This window comes from Giraffa tippelskirchi, chromosome 13 (assembly GCF_054371585.1).
Source record: "Giraffa tippelskirchi isolate mGirTip1 chromosome 13, T2T-mGirTip1v1.2.pri, whole genome shotgun sequence".
NCBI lineage: Eukaryota > Metazoa > Chordata > Mammalia > Artiodactyla > Giraffidae > Giraffa > Giraffa tippelskirchi.
Window position 1 is genome coordinate 13532931 of NC_137287.1, and position 19582 is coordinate 13552512.

The 19582-nt window shown below is 45.7% G+C and overlaps 1 protein-coding gene across 2 annotated transcripts in view; it reads right to left on the reverse strand.

Annotated features, from left to right (window-relative positions):
- Positions 1-19582, reverse strand: part of CALN1 (calneuron 1) — a 693518-nt gene that overhangs the window by 547972 nt on the left and 125964 nt on the right. The gene's annotated exons all lie outside the window — the stretch shown is intronic.

Sequence of the window (19582 nt, forward strand, 5' to 3'; positions counted from 1 at the left end):
TGACAAAGATACTAGAATTATCAGACAGGAATATTAGAACAGTCTTATAATTATATTATGTAAGTTCAAAAAGTTAAGTAGGGACATGGGAGATATTTTAAAAAAGATGAAAACTGCAATGTCTAAGATGAAAACTACAGGGGATAGGATTAATGATAGATTAGACATAGCAGAAGAAAAGAAAGTTTAGTGATTAGTAAGAGATATTATCCAAAATGAAATACACAGAGAAAAATTAATTCTAAAAAATGAAAAGAGCATCAGTGAGGTGTTGGAACACTTCAAGTGGTCAATATACATGTAATTGTAATCCCCAAAGCAGGGGAAAGGACAGAAGAAATACTTGAAGAAATAACTGAAAAATTTACTACTCTGATGAAAACTATAAACCAAAGCATATCATTACCAGTTGCTGAAAACCAGGCATAAAAAAGAAAGCCTTAAAAGCAGCAGCAGAGAAAAAAGGACATGTCATATATACAAGGACAAGGATAATTACAGCAGATTTCTTGTCAGAAATTAACAAGATGACAATAAAGCAACATCTTTAAAGTAATGAAAGAAAAAAGACAGAGAACCTAGAATTCTATACCCAGCAAAAATGTTTTTCAAAAGATGAAGGTTTTCAGACATAGAAAGGCTGAAAAAAGCTAATTATTAACTGAGCTAATAATTGTTGTTAAAGGAATTTTTCAGGCAGAAGGAAGTATATACCAAATGCAAGTATGGATCTACACAAAGGAAGAAAGAACGCCAGAGATGGGAAATATATCATGTTGTTGCTGTATAGATATATTTGAAAGATAATTGACAGAGTATACAAAATAAAAGCAAGGTATTGTGGAGTTTATAGCATACGTAAAAATAAATCAGAGGGAAGCAGTAGCATAAAGGTTATGGGGGAGAAATGGAAGTCTCTTCTTGCAAGGTTCTCATCCTGTATGTGAAGTCGTATAATATCACTTAATGTATTCGATAAACCCTGAAGCAGCCACTAAAATCTTTAAAAAGCGTTAAGACTTAATGAGCCAACAAAGGAGATAAAATGAGGTCATAAAAAATACTCATTAAACCAAAAGAAGGCAGAAAAAGAGGAAAAAGAAACCAAGAAGAGACAGGACACATAGACAATAAATAGTGAATCGATAGATTTAAGCCAAAAAAATTAATAACCCATAAAAATCTAAATTGCTGTAACCATGCCACAAAAAAATCAGAGATAGTCACATTGGGTAAAAAAGCAAGACCTAATTATATGCTGCCCTTAAATTGCACTCAAATATAGACAAATAAAATAAATATAAATAAAAAAAGTAAATACATTTTAAAAGATATACCACGTACAAGTAGTCAAAAGAAAGCTGGGACAGCTATGTTAATACCAGGCAAAGTAGATTTCAGCACAAAGAATATTACCAAGAAGGTCATTTCATAATGATTCAGGGGTCAATTAATCAGAGGGCATGACAATTCTAAATGTGAATAATAAATGTTTTAAAATAAATGAAGCAAAACCTTGGAGACTGCAAGAAGAAGTAGAAAAATTACAGGCATGTATTTCAATGCCCATTCTCTCAATAACTGACAGAAATAGAATCAGCAAGGATACAGTAGATTTGAACAATATTAATTTGATTTGATTGACATTTGAGAGCACTTCACCCCAACTGCAGCAGACTGTATATTATTTTCAGGTGTGCAGAGAACATTTATTGAGACAGACCATAGTCTAGGCCATAAAGCACATCACAATAAATTTAGAAGGAATCCAGTCATACATAGACAAGAAGACATTCAGAATGAGACAGATAATGTCACTACAGATTGAACAGATATGACAAGGATTATAAGGAAATACTATGAACAACTTTATGCTTATTGATTCAACCACTTAGATGAAATGCACAAACTTTTTGTAAGTCACAAAATTCACTGAAGAAGAAACAGGTAACCTGAAAAGTTCATATCAAAGAAATTGAATCTATAGTTTTAAAACTTCACACAAAGAAATCACTAGGCCGAGATGAGTTCACTGTTGAAGTCTACCACCTACCAAAAAATAAGACCAATTCTGCTCAATCTCTACCAGAAAACTAAATGACAAATACTTCTCAACCCAATCTATGAATCCAACATTATTCTAATGCCAAAACTAGACAAGGACATTACAAGAAAATAAAACTATACAGCCCAATATCCATTATAAATGTAGTTGCAAAAAATTAACAAAACTTTCGAAAATTCAATTCAATGATATATAAAAAAGAATACATCATGACCAAGTGAGGTTTAACCCAGGAATATATAGTCGGTTTATCATTCAAAAACCAATCAGTGTAACTCACCATATTAACAGACTAAATGAAAAAGGAAAACTGTACATATATCCCAGAAGATGCAGAAAAGTATTTGATCAAATTCCTAATTTGATCAAATCCATTCCTAATTAAAACTCACATCAAACTAGAAATAGAAGGGAATTTCTTCAGCCCTGAAAAGACCTATCTACAAAATACTATAGCTAAATCATACTTAATCATGATTGAACAGTTTTCCTTTAAGATCAGGGAGATGACATTTCTGCTCTTACCACTTCAGTTCAACAGTGTACTCTAACCAGTGGAATAAAACAAGAAAAAGAAATGAAAGTCACCCAGATTAGAAAGGAATAAGTAAAACTCTCTTCATTCACAGATGACATGATTACTGGAATCTACAAAAAAGCTAGGAGAACTAATAAATGAGTTTTGTGAGTTTGCAAAATACAAGATCAAAAAAAAAAAATCCAACTGCGTTTCTACATACTGGCAATCAACAACTGGAAACCAAAATAAATGAAATAAATGCCATACACACAGCATCAATAAAATATGAATGGAACAAACAATCTGATTTTCAAATAGGCTTAGAACATGAATGGACATTTTTTCAAAGAAGACATGCAGATGGCCATCAGGTACATGAAAATGTGACCAGCATTACTAATCATCAGGGAAATGCAAATCAAAACCACAAAGTGATATTATCTCACAACGGTTGTCATCAAAAAGACACGTAAGAAGCGCTGGTGAGGGTGTGGAAAAACCGGAACACTGGTGCACTGCTGGTGGGAATGTAAACAAGAACGTGGATGGATCTCAAAGTAAACACACTGAGCAACATTTTAAAAAGCCAGAAAATAAACAGTACATACCATACAATTCCACTTATATAAAGCCCCATAAAATGTAAACGAATCTTTAGTGACAGAAAGCAGACCAGCAGTTGCCTGGGAGGGAGGAGAGGAGAGTTTATGAAGGATACAAAGAGATTTTTGTAGGGGGTGATGGACTGTCCACCATCTTGATTGAGGTGATAGTTTCATGGATGTGTAAGGCTGACCAGAAAGTTCACTCAGGTTTTCCTATAACACCTTATAGGAAAATTTGAATTAATTTTTAGCCAACCCAATATATACACATAGGTCATATTGATCAAACTGTCCACTTCAAATATGTGCAGTTTACTCTGGGTCAATGACACCTTAATAAATTCATCAACAATTTTTAAAAGATCCTCAGGTCAAGGACTGGGGTCCCACTGCTGGAGTCTGAAGTCCTCAGCAGGCCCAGTGTGTGTGCCTCACGGTCCTTCATCCTTGCTTGCACACCTGCACCAAGGGCAAGAGGAGGCTGTTACCTGAGGGCACACAGGATGCCGTGGTTTCCAAATTGGCTGGCCCTCAAATTCTCCAAGTGAAGGGAGGGGGTCGCCCTGTTCAGGAAACTGGAGCTCCTGGTTTTCCTTAGAGACTGATGAGCAGAATGTGCCAGAAATCCAAGAAGACTTGAGCCCTTTTCACATGGGCAATGGTGGGAGCAACTGGTTATTGGTCCAGAGAAGAAAACCTCAGGGAGCAGCTTTATCCGCCTCTGAACTTCCCAACTGTGAGAACCAGGACCAGACCTGAGAACTACCGGCAAAGAGTCATCTCAACCCAACCAGAGCAATCTCTCACTAATGGTTTCATCCCTCAGGGCGGTGGTAAGGTCTCCATTACCATGTTAGGATTCTGTAGAAATAACAGAAACACTGGGGAAGTTGGGCTTCACGACTTTGAGGGTCCCTGCCCTTTAAATCTTTGATTTTTCTAAAATCCACGTGTTCTGTGTGATGTGCTGACTAAAAGGTTATTATTACCTTGACATTGGGACGTTTCCATAGGAAAGATTCGAAAGAAGCACACACACAAAGTCACTAAAAGCCCCAACTTCAAAACTCAATTTGCTGAACATTAGTAGCCCTCATCACACTGCCTGCCGCTGGAAGTCTGGAAAGTCATTCTAGAAGAGATGTGCCTGTCTCTACACTGGAGCTGGGAGGCTGGGGAGCAGATGACAGAAGTTGCTACCCTTACACCAGGAAAAAGCACAGTAGGGGCTCTTTTCAAAGCTGTAACAGAGTCCAGTAAACCAGCATTCCGATGCCCAGTACAGCCCTCTGCTCCACACGGAAGGAGAGGAACATTCACGGGGATGCATAAAATGGAGCCACTGCCCATCTCAGGATGCTCAAAGCCCCACAACGGCTATGACTCTTGGATGAAGCTTCCTGCAGAGGGCTCCTCTCAGGAAAACAGATGGGAAGAGACTGACAGGAACTGATCATAAACACGAACACAATTCTCTTAATATTCCTCCAAAACTACTCAAGGCCTTTCAGTTCATTTTGGGAATCCATCTATTCGTGACAAAATAGGCCAGGCTCTCTCTCGAGGGGGCGCTTTGGTTTCTGAGGTCTAAGGAGAGGACAGAGACTAACCCACCCCGCCCCTTCCTGCCCCCAGCCGTGCTCTCACCTTTCCTTCTGTGGCAATAATGAGATGATCAGGTTCAGAGGGCTGCCGGCAATCAAATTAGAGAAACATCAAATAATTCTAGGGCATTTTCTTTCCTCTAATTTCCATTTGTACCTGAGAGGAAATGAACATCTTAACAGCCTGAGAGAGTGAAACTGTCAGATGCTGTTGCCAGAATGGGAAAGAGAAACAAGAAGCTTTCTGAGTTGGTCAGGGCAGGGGCAGGGACGGGGGAGGGAGGGCCTCCGTCCCATGAAATCTGCAAAGACCTGTGACAGCCAGGGAGGTGGGCTCCTCACAGGGACGCTGAAAGGGATCACTCCACCAGATCTCTGTGTCTCAGACTTTGGTGGGGGGCAGCCTTGCGGGCCCTGAAGCTCGCAAATCGCAGCCCCATTCCCACCCTCTCCAGTTCCTTGGTCCAGCACACATCTGGCTGCAAGAAGTCTGTCTTGGTTTCCACTGGCAGGTCCGACCCAGCCCTGCTCCAATAAGGCACGCACCCCCGCCCACTCCTGCCATCCACCTTCTTCTGAACTTTTTCCAACCTTCCTTCCTTATTCCAGGTGCTGGTGAGAGTCCGACTAACAATGGATAACTCTGAGATCATGCTGTGGAGGCCTCGGTACCCCTGTCCTGGGCTGTGTACCCCCAACTCAATTGAGCCTCCCCAGATGTGATTCTGCTCCCTGTGTCTTCTCAGGCTGCTGGCATTTTGTCATCGGCCCATTCCTTGGGGTGGGCCTTGGGGCTGCATCTGGCTTTCCTCTTGAGATGGTTAATGTTATGTGTCTACCCGACTGGCCACAGGATGCCCAGATGAAACATTATTTCCAGGTTGTCTATTAGGTTGTTTTGTTTTTTTCTTTTTTTTTTTTCCTGAGCCACAAAGCTTGAGAGATCTTAGTTCCACAACCAAGGACTGAACCTGGGCCCCTGGCAGTGGGAGCACTGATTCCTAACCAGTGGACCACCAGGGAGCTCCCCATATGAAGCTGTTTTCAATGAGATTAGCATCTGCATCAGTGGACTCAGTAAAGTTGATCTACTCTCCCCAGTGTGGCTGCTGCTGCTGCTGCTGCTGCTAAGTCGCTTCAGTCATGTCCGACTCTGTGCGACCCCATAGACGGCAGCCCACCAGGCTCCGCCGTCCCTGGGATTCTCCAGGCAAGAATACTGGAGTGGGTTGCCATTTCCTTCTCCAGTGCATGAAAGGGAAAAGTGGAAGTGAAGTCACTCAGTCGTGTCCGACTCCTAGCGACCCCATGGACTGTAGCCCACCAGGCTCCTCCGTCCATGGGATTTTCCAGGCAAGAGTACTGGAGTGGGGTGCCATTGCCTGTGGCTAGGCAACATCTAAGCCACTGAGGCCCTAAACAGAATAAAAGGCTGAGGAAGGAGGAATTTGCCCCTTTTTGTTTCTCTGCCTCACAGCTTCAGCAGGCGTATCTCATCTTCTCCTGTCCTTGGCCTGGGATTTATCCCACTAGCTCCCCTGATTCCTAGGCCTTCAGACTCAGACTGAATTACACCACTGCTCTTCCAGGTCTCCAGCTTGCAAACAGTAGATCGTGGGGCTTCTCTGGCCACATAATTGCTTGAGCTAACTTCTTTTTTTATTTAATATATATTTATTTTATTTGGCTGGGCCATGTCTTAGTTACAGCACACAGGATCTTCAATCTTTGTTTTGGCATGCAAGGTCTTTAGTTATAGCCCATGAGATCAAGTTCCCTGACCAAGGATAGAACCCAGGCCCCCTGCATTGGGAGTGTGGAGACTTAGCCACTGGACCACCAGAGAAGTCCCTGAGCTAACTTCTTTTAATCAATATTTCCAACTTCCTATTGGTTCGCTCTCTTGAGAACCCTGATGGTCCACCCACCTCCCTACCTGGCAGGTCCATGTTGCTGAGACCCTCTTGTTCCATCTCAAATTCAAGTTCTCCAGCCCAGGATGCCCACAGGTGGCACAGGTACAGGTCATTGCTCCCATCTGCCCTAGTTTGGTGCTGAGTCAGGTGTGAGCGTAGAAAGTTACCAGGACATTTATTTCCAAAGACCACTGTCAAATCTTCTCTTAAAAAAAAAAATGCAGGTGAAAAAAAAAAATTCTGATGTAGCTCTTTGGTGAAACAAATCAACAACCTAAAACTAGACTTCTGCGTAAGAAAGAGAAGATGCACTTGCCAGTCCTGAGAGAGCTGTTTGCACTTATTTCGATTCAATGACCTCAAAATACACATGATTCATCAGAGTATCTGGGGTTGCTGGTTCCGAGACGTAGGTGATCCAAGTGACACACAGGGCAGACCCCCAATCAAGACATATTCTCAACAAAGTACCACCTAGAGGTTGCTGCTGTGTGTGGACTGGGGCTCAGTTGGATTGGGGGTAGCTCTTCCCATATATATGCGATCCCCTTGCAGTGGGACACCCTCTGAGGAATCCTTTCTCCTCTTCTCCTCTGGCAGCAGGTACAGTAACATTTCCTTGTTCTTAAACAGACTCCTTGTCTTAGGACTAAAGGACAAGACCCTTTAGTCTTAGGACATTTTGCCTTCATCTTTACCTTAGGTAACAAAGCTACAGAAGATAAGATGAGGTTTCTGAGGTCCAAGGAGGAAGTAAAAATTGCTTCCCTCATCCCTTTCGAGGATTTTACAGTTTCTGTCCCCGAACGTGTGTTGCTATGGTGATGGGAGAAACGGCTGCCAAGAGTGGGAGATGGTGACAAGTTGCAATGGGAAATAGGGTTTTGAAGGTTTAATGAATCTTCTCCAAAATGCACCCCTTTTAACAACCTAGCAGGCGTCCCATGATCCAATGGGCGAGTAAGAAAACCTCCTTAGAGTTTTCAACATATAAATCTCCGTCTTCTCTGCATGACCAACAGCATCTGTATCGGTCTGATTTTGCCATGTTGTGCTGTGCCATAGCAATTTGCCGGTGTGCAGTTGCTTCATTCGTGTCCGACTCTGTGAGACCCCATGGACTGTAGCCCACCAGGCTCCTCTGTCCATGGGATTCTCCAAGCAAGAATACTGGAGTGGGTTGCCATTTCCTCCTCCAGGGGATCTTCCCAACCCAGGGATCAAACCTGTGTCTCCTGTAGCTTCTATACTGCAGGTGGACCCTTTACCACTGAGCCACCTGGGGAAGCCCAAAGTAGGTCATATCTGCTCATATACCACTGGCCAGAGTAAGTCCAACAGCCAAGCCAGAAGCCAGCAGGACAGGAAGGGTATCTATCCCTCCCATGGAGGAGGCAACGGGGAGGATGCTCAGGAAATGGGCCCAGAGAAGGGCAGTGAATATGTAGACACTACCATGTCCACATGTAAACTACTGTGGCCCTCAAGGAACATACGGTCCCTTGAAAGAGGGTCCTGATCTGTAGACACCACATATCAGGGCAAAAAATATCAAAGGTACAAAATATTTTTAATCCACTGGAAGAAAACTGCGATACAGATATTATGAGTCATTCAGAAATGTTCTCGCTGCAGATCGGTAAAAGGAAAAATTGGTCCTGCTCAAACTCAGAAAACCATTTAGGGCCTTTCAAAAACCAGGAGAGGTGCCCAGACATTTTGAAAGAGGCCGTTAGTGATAGACGTGGCAAGTTACCCCTGACTTATTAAAAAAGAGAATGATTTTAGAAATGAGCCCATTAGGAAGGACTTGTGAGATATTAGGGCCCTGAGAACTGGTTAAATAGGAGGGAGGGGAAGTAATGAGGGAGGTTAGAAATCTATTATTTGGTGAGTCTGCCAAAGGAAATCATTCCTATGATTACTCTTCGCGCAGGTGATAATGACTTTGCAAGAGGTCTGCCCAGAGCTGGGAGTGTCTCTCTGCAGAGGGAGGGGAAGCAAGCATTTAGACCAATAAAAGACAACTCCACATGCAATGGACCATATGAGACTTGTATACAAAGGGGCAGCTCCCTGGGTGGCAGGCATGGAGGGCCCCCGAGGGGCCCTACTATCTTGGACATGTGTTGAAGGGTGAACAGCTAATCCTTCTGTAAGGGAGGGTGGGAGGGGACTCAAGGTGAGGGAATCTTGGGACTTCCCTGGTGGTCCAATGGTCCTTGCTTCCAATGCAGGGGACTTGAGTTCAATTCCTGGTCGGGGAACTAAGATCCCACATGCTTCACGGTGCAGCCAAAAAAAACCCAGTGAGGGTACCTCGAAGACAGTTGGCTAAACAAGCTCATGGTTCAGGGGAGAACGCGGGGTTGGATCCATACACGTGGAAGTGATCAAGACCCAAGAGGGCGAGTGAAGTCTGAGGTCACAGTGTGGGGTCGAGAGAAAGGGTAGATGAAACGCCTGGGTGCATTCTGGGACCAGATGCTAGAGAGTCAAATGGGATGCAGGGAAGCATCATTTGGACTTAAGGTTGAGGCATCCCCGGGGACTAGGCAGAACTGGATTCAGTGCATGGGCGGAGCAGACGAGGCAGAGAACTAACTGGAGGTGAGAAAGGGGATTTCTTCACCTTGGCCTGACTTTTTATTCATCAGGATGGGAAAAACGAGGCTTGATTTCAGGGGAAATTTTCCAATTGTTGCTTGGGGGAAACTTGAAATGACTAGGGACACACTCATGAAATAGAGAACGTGTTGGAGAGCTTTTAAACCACAGAAGGAGGGTGGCGGGGGCCTCGGCACCCCAGGAGAAGGGAGCCCGCCCTGCACATGAAGAAGCACCCCGATGCCTGCTGCCCCACCCCCACAATGTCCACACCCCACCAGGTCAGAGAAGTGGTGGGTTAATGAGAGAAAATCTAAAAGCATTATAAACACACCTTATTTCTAGCCATGTCTGTGTGAGGCAGTGATGGGGGGGGGGGCGTATTTCTTATTTTCCAATAAAATTAAATAAACACAGGAGCTTTGGTAAACAGAGCACAGTAAAAGGAGCGTGCAGGGATGAGGGCTTGATGTGACTTTCTCTTGGTTTTTAATGAAATAAGTTTTAGTCCTCTCTTCACCCCCTGCCCTGCAACAGACAGCATCGCTATTCCACCCCACACGTAATATTTGTAACATGATGAATTACATCAGCACCCCCTCCTCCTGCAAGATGGGCTGACTCTTTCAGAGGGGATGTGGGGAAGAGTGGGATACGATGCTGGGGCCAAAGAAATGACCAATTTGAGATTCTGAGTCATGAACTGTCATAATTAGGAGGCAGACAGAGTGTGCTGCTGTTGCTGTATTTGCTGCCTGTTCCTTGTAAAAGCTTTGGGAATTAAAATAATAGGCTTTAAAAAAAAAAAAACTGCCAGCTAGGGCTCTACCTAATGGCCTGCACACAGCCCGTTAGCAGCAGACAGACCCAGACAGACCTCTAGACGACTGGTCCTGGAGAAGATAGATTGAAATGTCACCTCCGGGAACCTCCCCCTCTGTCCCAGGCAAAGGAACAAGAAAAAAACCAAAAAGAGGGAACCCTCCTTACTCCCGGGAACAAACCAGAGATGAGTCCCAGGAAGCATGCCAGGAAGGGTTTGGGAATTGGGATGACCTCCTGGGGAAGGATAACTTTGTGATCACAAACTCAACCGCTCAAGGACAAACACCCAACTCTTGACCACCCTCTTAGGAGAGCAGGGTCCTGCTGAGATGATTGGTGGGAGTAGGGGAGGGCTGGAAAGAGGGGAGACTGGCTGGGGGAAGGGAAATTGTCTGCTCTGTGAACCAGACCGCCTGACATGGTGACAACCCCGCATCACCAGCATTCTCCATCAGCAAGAGCCTGGCCTGGCCCCGCTCACAACAAAACCACCATTACACACTTAGGTTACCTGAAAAGGGGGCAGAAGGGAAGGCTGGGTTGGGAAGCCCAACCTTCCTGCCTTTTAAGTCTTTACCCAACAACCTAGGAAATTTGTTTTTTAATATTTATTTATTTGGCTGTGCCAGGTCTTAGATGCAGCACATGGGATCTTTACCTGCTGCATGGGAATTCTTAGTTGCAGCATGTAGGATCTAGTTCCCTGACCAGGGACTGAACCTGGGCCCCCTGCTTTGGGAGTATGTAGTCTTAGCCACTTAACAATCCGAGCATTTTTTATAGCCCTTGTGGACGAAGACTTTTGAAAGAGTTACTTTGCGTATCCAGCTTTCTGACCCCCCTCTTCCTTGCAGGGTGCTGAGAGGTGCGTCAGACCCAACACTGAGTTGCCTCCTGCCCATCTCCCCTTCTGCACATCTCACTCCTCCAATGTATCCTCCAAAGGCAAGACTCAGCAGGAGATGAATAGAAGGGGCTAACTTCTGATTGGTCCAGAAAGTCCAGTGGCCATGAAGGGTGGAGGCTGCCACGGCTACATCTCCTCATCTTCTTGCTCATACAATCCCGATTTTGCTCAAGTACCAGGTAGAGATGGTTCTGGCCACAGAGATGTACAGAGAAGTCTGCTGGAGGCTTCTGGGAAAGGCATTCACTCTCTGAAGGGCAAGAGCCAAGCAAGTATAAAGTTTTTTGCTGCCCTGGCTTCCCTGCCTTTGAATATGGCTGTCACATCTGGAGCTATGGTGACTGTATCGTGTGGACAGTAAAACAGAAAGAGAAAGAATTGAAGTCCTGTTGGTATCGTTGAGCCACCAAAGAAAATGCAGAGCACACCTCCAGATGCCGTACCATGTGAGATGATTAAGTGCCTGCTGCGCTTACACCGCCATTGACACGGGGATTGTTACCTGCAGCCAAATGCACCTTGACGGACCTGTGTGGTCTACTCTTCCAATCAGCCCATCAGTGATGCTTACACTTGCCCATCTCTAGTTCAGATGCTCCCCAGGTACCCAGCCTGACAGTTTCACCTGTGCCTCCTGGGTCAGCTGGCCATTAAGAGCAAGTGGTGGCAAACCTTAGGACTCAGAATAGAACCTGGGGTAACCCTGGCTCATGGCCAGGCCAGCTGAGACTGTGGGAGTCCGAAGACTTGGGGTTGCAAAGAGAAAATTAGTGGGAGGTTGCCATCACGTCCCAAAGACATCCTGGGCCAAAGTCCCCATTAGTTTCCTGAATCCTTACAGCAAAGCAGAAGTGACGGTTGGCCCAGGAAGGGGCAGGATCTAGGCCTTTCTTTATGGAGCCAGTGGGACAGCCTAGGGGAATCTAGTGGGACAGCCTCCAAAGCTGTCTTGGAAGGTCGTAGAAGTAGTAGCTGCCCCAGGACTGGCCTCTGGATCTGAAGCTTTCACTGTCGTGTGTTGTCATTTGAAGGGCATGAGAAGCCCACTCTCCCCCAAGAAGTCCCCTCGGAAGTCTGAAACATCAGCGCTGATCATAAAGCCTTTGGGATTGAGCTGTGCTCTCCTCCTTGTCCCCTGAAAATCCAAAGTCCCCACACTGGAGCAGCACGAGGGGTGTGCCTTTCTCTGGGAGATCTGGGTGGAACCAAAGTCACCAGAAACCAAAAGGGAAAGGACAGAGCAGCCTCTGCAAACATCTTCTGTAAACAGTAAATCATTTAGGCCCCGAGAAGCCCTATGGTCTCTGTCACAGCAGTTCACCCTCGGCTACTGCAGTGTGAAAGCAGCCACAGACAATATGCAAATAGATGGGTGTGGCTGTGTTGCAATCAGTCTTTACTTACAGATACAGAGATGTGAATTTCATATGATTCTCACATGCCATGAAATGTCATACTGGGTGCTAAGTCGCTTCGGTCGTGCCTGACTCTTTGTGACCCCATGGACGGTAGCCTGTCAGTCTCCTCTGTCCATGGGATTCTCCAGGCAAGAATAGTGGATTGGGTTGCCATGCCCTCCTCCAGGGGATCTTCCCAACCCAGGGATCAAACCTGAGTGTCATATGTCCTGCATTGGCAGGCAGGTACTTTATCACTAGCGCCACCTGGATCACCCTTCCGATTTTTTTCAACCATTTGAAAATGTAAAACCCATTCTTGCCTCACAGCTGTACAAAAATAGGACTCAAGCTAGATGTGGCTCATGGGGCCTGGTTTGCCGATCCCTTGGATAGGAGGTTTTTTTGTTTTTCTTTTTAAAGGAATTCAGCTTGAATCAGATTTAATTTTTATTTTTTATTTTTGGTTGTGTTGGGTCTTGGTTGCAGCACACAGGATCTTTTGTTGCAATGCATGGACTCTTGGTTGTGGCCCGCGGGCTCAGTAGCTGCAGTGAGCGAGCATACTTGTCCTGCAGCATGTGGGATCTTAGCTCTCCAACCAGGGATTGAACCTGCATTCCCTGCATTGGAAGGCAGATTGTTAACCACTAGACCAGGGAAGCCTCCATAGGAGGGTGTTCTGTTCAGGAGAAGAAAATGAGGAGTGGAGAAGTCATTCATCTGACTATAGGGTAATCTTGTTGATGAAGCTTGGAGAGACTCCAGCTGAGAGGGGCTGCCCAGAGAAGGGAGCTCCTGGGCCAGACGAGGTTGTGAAGTGTTGTTGCTTTTCTCTGGGCCCCTGTGCTCTGGCTCACGTGTCAGCAAGGTGATGGGCTCCCCTGGCGAGTGGACCACAGGCCCAGGGAAACGTGTGAACGTCCCAAAGGAGTGACAGTGAAAGGTAGAGGGAGTTTTATCACCTGTACAGGCTCCAGCTGTGCATGGGGGAACTTCCCGGATGGCATGGACCCCACGTAGCAGTGGAATGACAGGGACCTGCACCCCTGGGCCACTGGGGCCACAGGAGCCACTGGCTGGCTTGGAGCAAAAGAAGCCACAGAGGGAAGGTCTTGGAGAAACGGGAGAAGAGATGCCGAGCCAGCCCTCCCAGGAGTTCGTCCTCCAACCAGACTCAGTAAGACAGAAGAGAAGGCCTCACTGGGGACAGGGACATTACCAGCAGAGGTGGCAGCCAGGCGGCAGACAGTGTGCTTTCGCTAATGATGTGTGCTAGTAGATTAGCCAAGACTTTATTGCAAGTGATAAAACCAGCTCCAATGAGCCCAAGTGGGAAAGGTGATTTGTCGCTCTCATAACGGGATACGTAGGGAAGCCGTGCAGAGAGATGCCTGGATATGGGCTTGGAGCCCTGGCAGGACACAGGCTCCATCTCTCTAATCAGGCAGGCTGGACTTCAAGAAATCCAGGGAAGGCCTTCAATCACTCCTGCTCACATCTGGACTCATCACAATACCCAGCGGGCGGGCATAGCCACTGCCTGGTTCAGGTCATATGGCCAACGTCAGGGCCGGCAGGGGCGGGGGTGCAGGGAGAGACTAACAGCATAGGCTCTGCAAGACATTCCCCTCCATACAGTGGGTGAGGGTCACAGCATCCTCCAACAGTGGGGATGTCACTGTGGGTTGAACGAAGAACAAATGCCCCAACGGAGCAGCCCACACCACCCACGCAGGCCTGAAGGACTTCATGTCCTTCTGAATGAAGGCTCCCCAAGTGAAATAAGCACACATCACTGTCATTCTCAGAACAGCCAAATGGGCCCTGAGGCTCAGCTCTGGTTAAGGGTGGCACTCTTTCAGAGCCAGGGTGGTGATGGAGGAGGTGGTGGTCAATAAAACCAAAGCAGGTTTTCGCAGAGCTCTGAATTTGCCCTTGCTGCCCCCTCGTCAGAAATGGCCTTTTCTCGTTTCTTCCCCCTGGTAAACTCCTATTCATCCTTCAAGACACAGTTCAAATGTCACCTCTTCCATGAAGCTCTCCATTCTCCAAAACCAAGATAGCTTCTCAGTTCTGCTCCTAGGAGTTCTGAGAGTATTTTGCATTTAATTTGCTGATTTTTAATCTCTGGCTTATGAATACAACTTCTCTCCAGGACAGGGCAGGGACTGAGTCAGATGATGTGAAGCTTCGCTTCTAGCACCTACAGCAAGAACCTGGCTCTCAGCAGATGCTCTGTACTTGTCTGGTGGGTGCATGAAATACACATGCAAGATATATATTCTCTGTGGCAGATGGAGTTGTTGTCCACTTTTTTCCCTCCTAATAGAACCCATCTCTCACACTAGAGGCTGAAAATGTCAGACACTTGCGTTCTCAGCCTCCCTTGCAACTGGAGGTTGTCAAACGACCCGTTATGGTTAAAAAGACTTAAAGAGAAGTCTGTAAGGTGTTCTTCCCTTCTTGATTAATAGAGCAACTCAACAGAAGAGAGCTCTCTTCCTCATCCTTTTCCTACCAGGCTTTGAATACAACAGTGAGAAAATGCAATGCCTGGAGCTGTGGCAGCCATCTTGAGACCATGGGACAACAGTCTGAAAACAAAAGTCAGCATATCTAGAGGGTGTGGTGTAAAGCTTGGAAACTGCCTGAGTGTTTGATTATTCATCCCTAGATTCAACCTGGAACCATCTACTTTCAGATTAGTTACACAAAACAATAAAAATCCCTATTGTTCAAAACTAGTTCAGAACCATTAATTCTGCTACTGGTAGCAGAGAGCATACTGAGTGCTACATGCTTTCATGACATGATAGCAGTTAGGGAGTCTACAGTATAAACATCTTTTTCCATCTAATAGCAGTTTAGAATAATTAGAGGACAAAACCACCTAAAAATCAAGCATAATGAAATTTTTTATCTCCAATCATTTCAAGTACAAAGTGATCAATAATGTATTGTGGCTTGACCATAAATCCAGAGGTCAGAACTCTTGAGCATGTGCATCTAAGCGAACCTGCTCAGTGTGGCTCATGTCCTTGGGGGACCATTACAGTCCATCCTAAGACTCCAACCCAAAAGACAGGGCGATATGAATAAGGATGCTCTGCCAAAGGTTATGAGTTCTGCAAATGTGTTGAAAAGCTCTGGGTGAAAACACTGGGGTGAAAAAACTCAAGGACAATGTGTACTTGAAACAGCTAGCCAATGAAGTAATCTGGATGAGGTTAATCACAAATCACAAACACAGAAGTCGGAGTTTAGAAGCTGAGCAGGAGCTGGTCAGGGGGCTGCATATGAGGGATGAAGCAGTGGCATAAGCTGTTCTCCAGGACCAGGTGGTGAGGTGAGTCAGGCTGAGGAGTGTGGACTTGACATGGGCTTGGAGGAGGCATGGGAAGGTTTAGGCGGAAGGGACACAGGCAGATGTACATTTGAGAACCTTCACTCCGGCAGCCTGCCTGAGAGAGCTGGACAGAGTTTGAGGTGAGGCAAAAAGTTACAGCTCTGATCAGGGCCTGCCATTTAACCCCCGAGCCTGGAGACAGAGGTCATGCCCACAGCCTGGCACATAATGAGGCAGGAAAGACAGGGCCGGGCCCAAGGACAGCCTCCTCATGCATAAAAATTAGGCAGAAGGCAAAGCCACCTCCTTGCTTCGAATTTCCTGAGGCCATCACACATGGAGGAATGGCATCTAAAACAGAACCTTTCTAGCATCTGAACAAGAAACTCTGACCATGAAAACCATGGAGCAGTGCAATAAAATTGCACAGGTTGCTGATGACCCTGAACAACCTTGCACCTGTGGCTGCTCGACTAGTGAGAGACAATTTAAGGAAAAACAGATCTTCAGTTCAGTTCAGTTCAGTCACTCAGTCATGTCTGACTCTTTGCGACCCCATGGACTGCAGCACACCAGGCTTCCCTGTCCGTCACCAACTCCCAGAGCTTACTCAAATCATGTCCATAGAGTCAGTGATGCCATCAACCATCTCATCCTCTGTTGTCCCCTTCTCCTCCTGCCTTCAATCTTTCCCAGCATCAGGGTCTTTTCCAGTGAGTCAGTTCTTCGCATCAGGTGGCCAAAGTATTGGAGTTTCAGCTTCAGCCTCAGTCCTTCCAATGAACATTCAAGACTGATTTCCTTTAGGATGGACTGGTTGGATCTCCTTGCAGTCCAAGGGACTCTCAAGAGTCTTCTCCAACACCACAGTTCAAAAGCATCAATTCTTCGGCGTTCAGTTTTCTTTATAGTCCAACTCTCACATTCAGTCTCTACGAGACTACTGGAAAAACCATAGCTTTGACTAGACGGACCTTTGTTGGCAAAGTAATGTCTCTGCTTTTCAATATGCTATCAGGTTGGTCATAGCTTTTCAAGCAGCTCTTACAGTGTGTGTAACGGTGGCTTCAGGAGACAAATGCACAGATGCAAACTGGTGCCATCCAGGCCTCACCTCGACTCTCCCCTCAATGAATATTCTCCCTCCTAATCAAATGACCTCCTTTCATTCAAGGGCCTAAAATAAGATAAAAGGGGTACACTCTGCAGTGTACCCCCCACTTTCAAGGACGCCTGCACTCGAAAAGTGTGTCCTTTGCTTTTGCCTCAATAAACTGCTTCTTTGTTCTTTTTTGCTCCTCAGCCTCAGTGTGTGTCTTTCTTTGAGTTTTTTGTTCCTTGCCTACCTTCTTTTGGATGCGCTGAACAAGAGTCTGGACTTTCGATAAATGTTTTCTGATATCAATAGGAAAGTGTTAGTTGTTCAGTTGTGTCTGACTCTTTCCAACTGCATGGACTGTAGCCAGGCAAGGTTCCCTTTGTCCATGGAATTCTCCAGGCAAGAATACTGGAGTGGGTTGCCATTTCCTTCTCCAGGATTAAGGTCTTAGTAAGGCCTTACCCCAGGAATCCCTATTGCTATGCACAGCAGGTGAATGGCAACAGTTCTAAGCCCACCTCGCACCCTGCAGACACCATAACCTGACCATAGGGCTCCCCTGCTCAACCCAGATGTGCCCCATACCCCCAAAGCAGTACTCAGGTGGGCTTAACCCTCTTGGCATGATCTCACAAAGCCCCTTCTGCCTCGCTGCCCCGGAGTAAGGCTCCTGAGCCCTCTCTATGGCCTCATCTCCCCCTCCTCTGGAGGCAGGTGGCAGGGCAGCAGGGGGGCGGTGTGAACACAGTGAGACTGGCATTTGCTAATCCCTCCCTGAGCTCGGGTCCTGCACTGGGGGACAGTCCAGGCCCTCTTTCCTGCCCGAGTGATGGGCAGATCAGGGACCTGCAGGCTCCTCCTGGCAGGAGCATGGAAGGGAGGGACCAGGTGCTTAAAAAAAAATAAACTTCAATTTTTCCACAGTCCAAGTGATTTTATCCCACTTCTCCTTAGCCAGCAATCAGAGTACAAATGTCTAGTAGTCCTCAGTGAGAGCCAGTTAATTAGCTACACAATCTGCTTCCTCAATAAGGAGGAAGGTGAAAGCATTAGCTGGAGTTTCACAGCGCTTGATCAGAACTGGGAAGATCCCCTGAAGAAGGGAATGGCAACCCACTCCAATATTCTTGCCTGAAGAATCCCATGGACAGAGGAGCCTGGGGGGCTCCAGTCCAAGGAGTCACAAAGAGTCAGACACGACTGAGCAACTTCAGAACAGACCAGAGAAGGAATCACAAAATGTCTGCCTGGTCCGATTTTCTGCAAATACATGCTCCTTTCTCACCCAGAGGTGGGTAGCTGCCCTCACAGTCCGCTGCAAACTTACTTGCCTTAGGTTGAGGACTGTGGCCACTGTAAGGTCTCTAACATCGGGGCTGGAATTCCTGAAATCAGTGAGGAGAAATCTAACCACGCAAGAGCTCCTTCCAAATAAGAGGGTCTTTTTCTACAGAAAAGGCAAGGAAATTTACAACTCTGTACCAAACAGCTTGAAAACCTAGTCATGAGAGTAACATACTTTATTACATTGAATGAAAGGGAATCAGAAAAGGACAAGAACATCACACAGGCTAATGGCCAATGAGATTAGTCACTGCCAACTTGCATTAAATCAACAGTGCCCCGGGAAGGGTTCATCAATTTGTATTTAAATAAACGGTGAGAAAAGCAACCCGACACACTGACAGAAAAACAGAAAAGAGTAAATAATCTTTCAGCTGACAAAATATCCTGTTTTGAATAGATTTAACTCCAACTATAGGCTGAATTCCAACTTCAGGATCTTATTTAAGGAAAAAGCTTAAAGCCTGACCCCACAAGGTAGAAAACACATTTCCTCATACCTTTTATAGTGCTAGACTAATTAAAATAATAGATGTTCATTTATTGGTTGTTTCATACATAGGATTTTTATATAATTACGATGACAACTGTGATTTTGTATTCTGAGTTTTAAACTCAGCATTATATCATAAACATCTTCTGTCAGTAAAAAGCCTTCAATTGTTTGTTCTCTATGTCTGTGTCTCTATTTGTTCGGCAAATAAGATCATCTAAACCCTTTTTCTAGATTCTACAGATTGATACTAAGTATAAAATAGATATATAATGAGAACTTAATGTTTATAGCTCAGGGAACCCTACACAGTGCTCTGTGGTGACCTAAATAGGAAGGAAATCTCAAAAAGAAGGGCTATATGTATACATATGGGCTTCCCTGGTGGCTCAAACGGTAGAGTCTGCCTGCAACGCAAGAGACTCAGGTTCAATCGCAGGGTCAGGAAGATCCCCTGGAGAATGGCTATCCACTACAGTATTCTTGCCTGGAGAATTCCATGGACAGTCCACGAGGCCTCAAAGAGTCAGACACAACTGAGTGACTTGCACTTTTAACATGGATAAATATATCTGATTCACTTTGCTGTATGGCAGAAACTAACACAACGTCATAAAGCAACTATACTCCAATAAAGAGTAATTTTTTAAAAAAGCCTTCGGATACTTTCACTGGCAGGCACACTGCCCTGTAAGTACTGATCAGGACCCCCATCCAAGGGATGTTTTTCTGTCACCCTCGGTGACTCACTTCCCACTGCCTCTGAAACTGTTCTCCAGTCTTTTCTTGACCTACCCCCACCCCTCACCACAGGTTTCCGTGGTTCCACAGGCTGGGTTATTCTCCTGTCT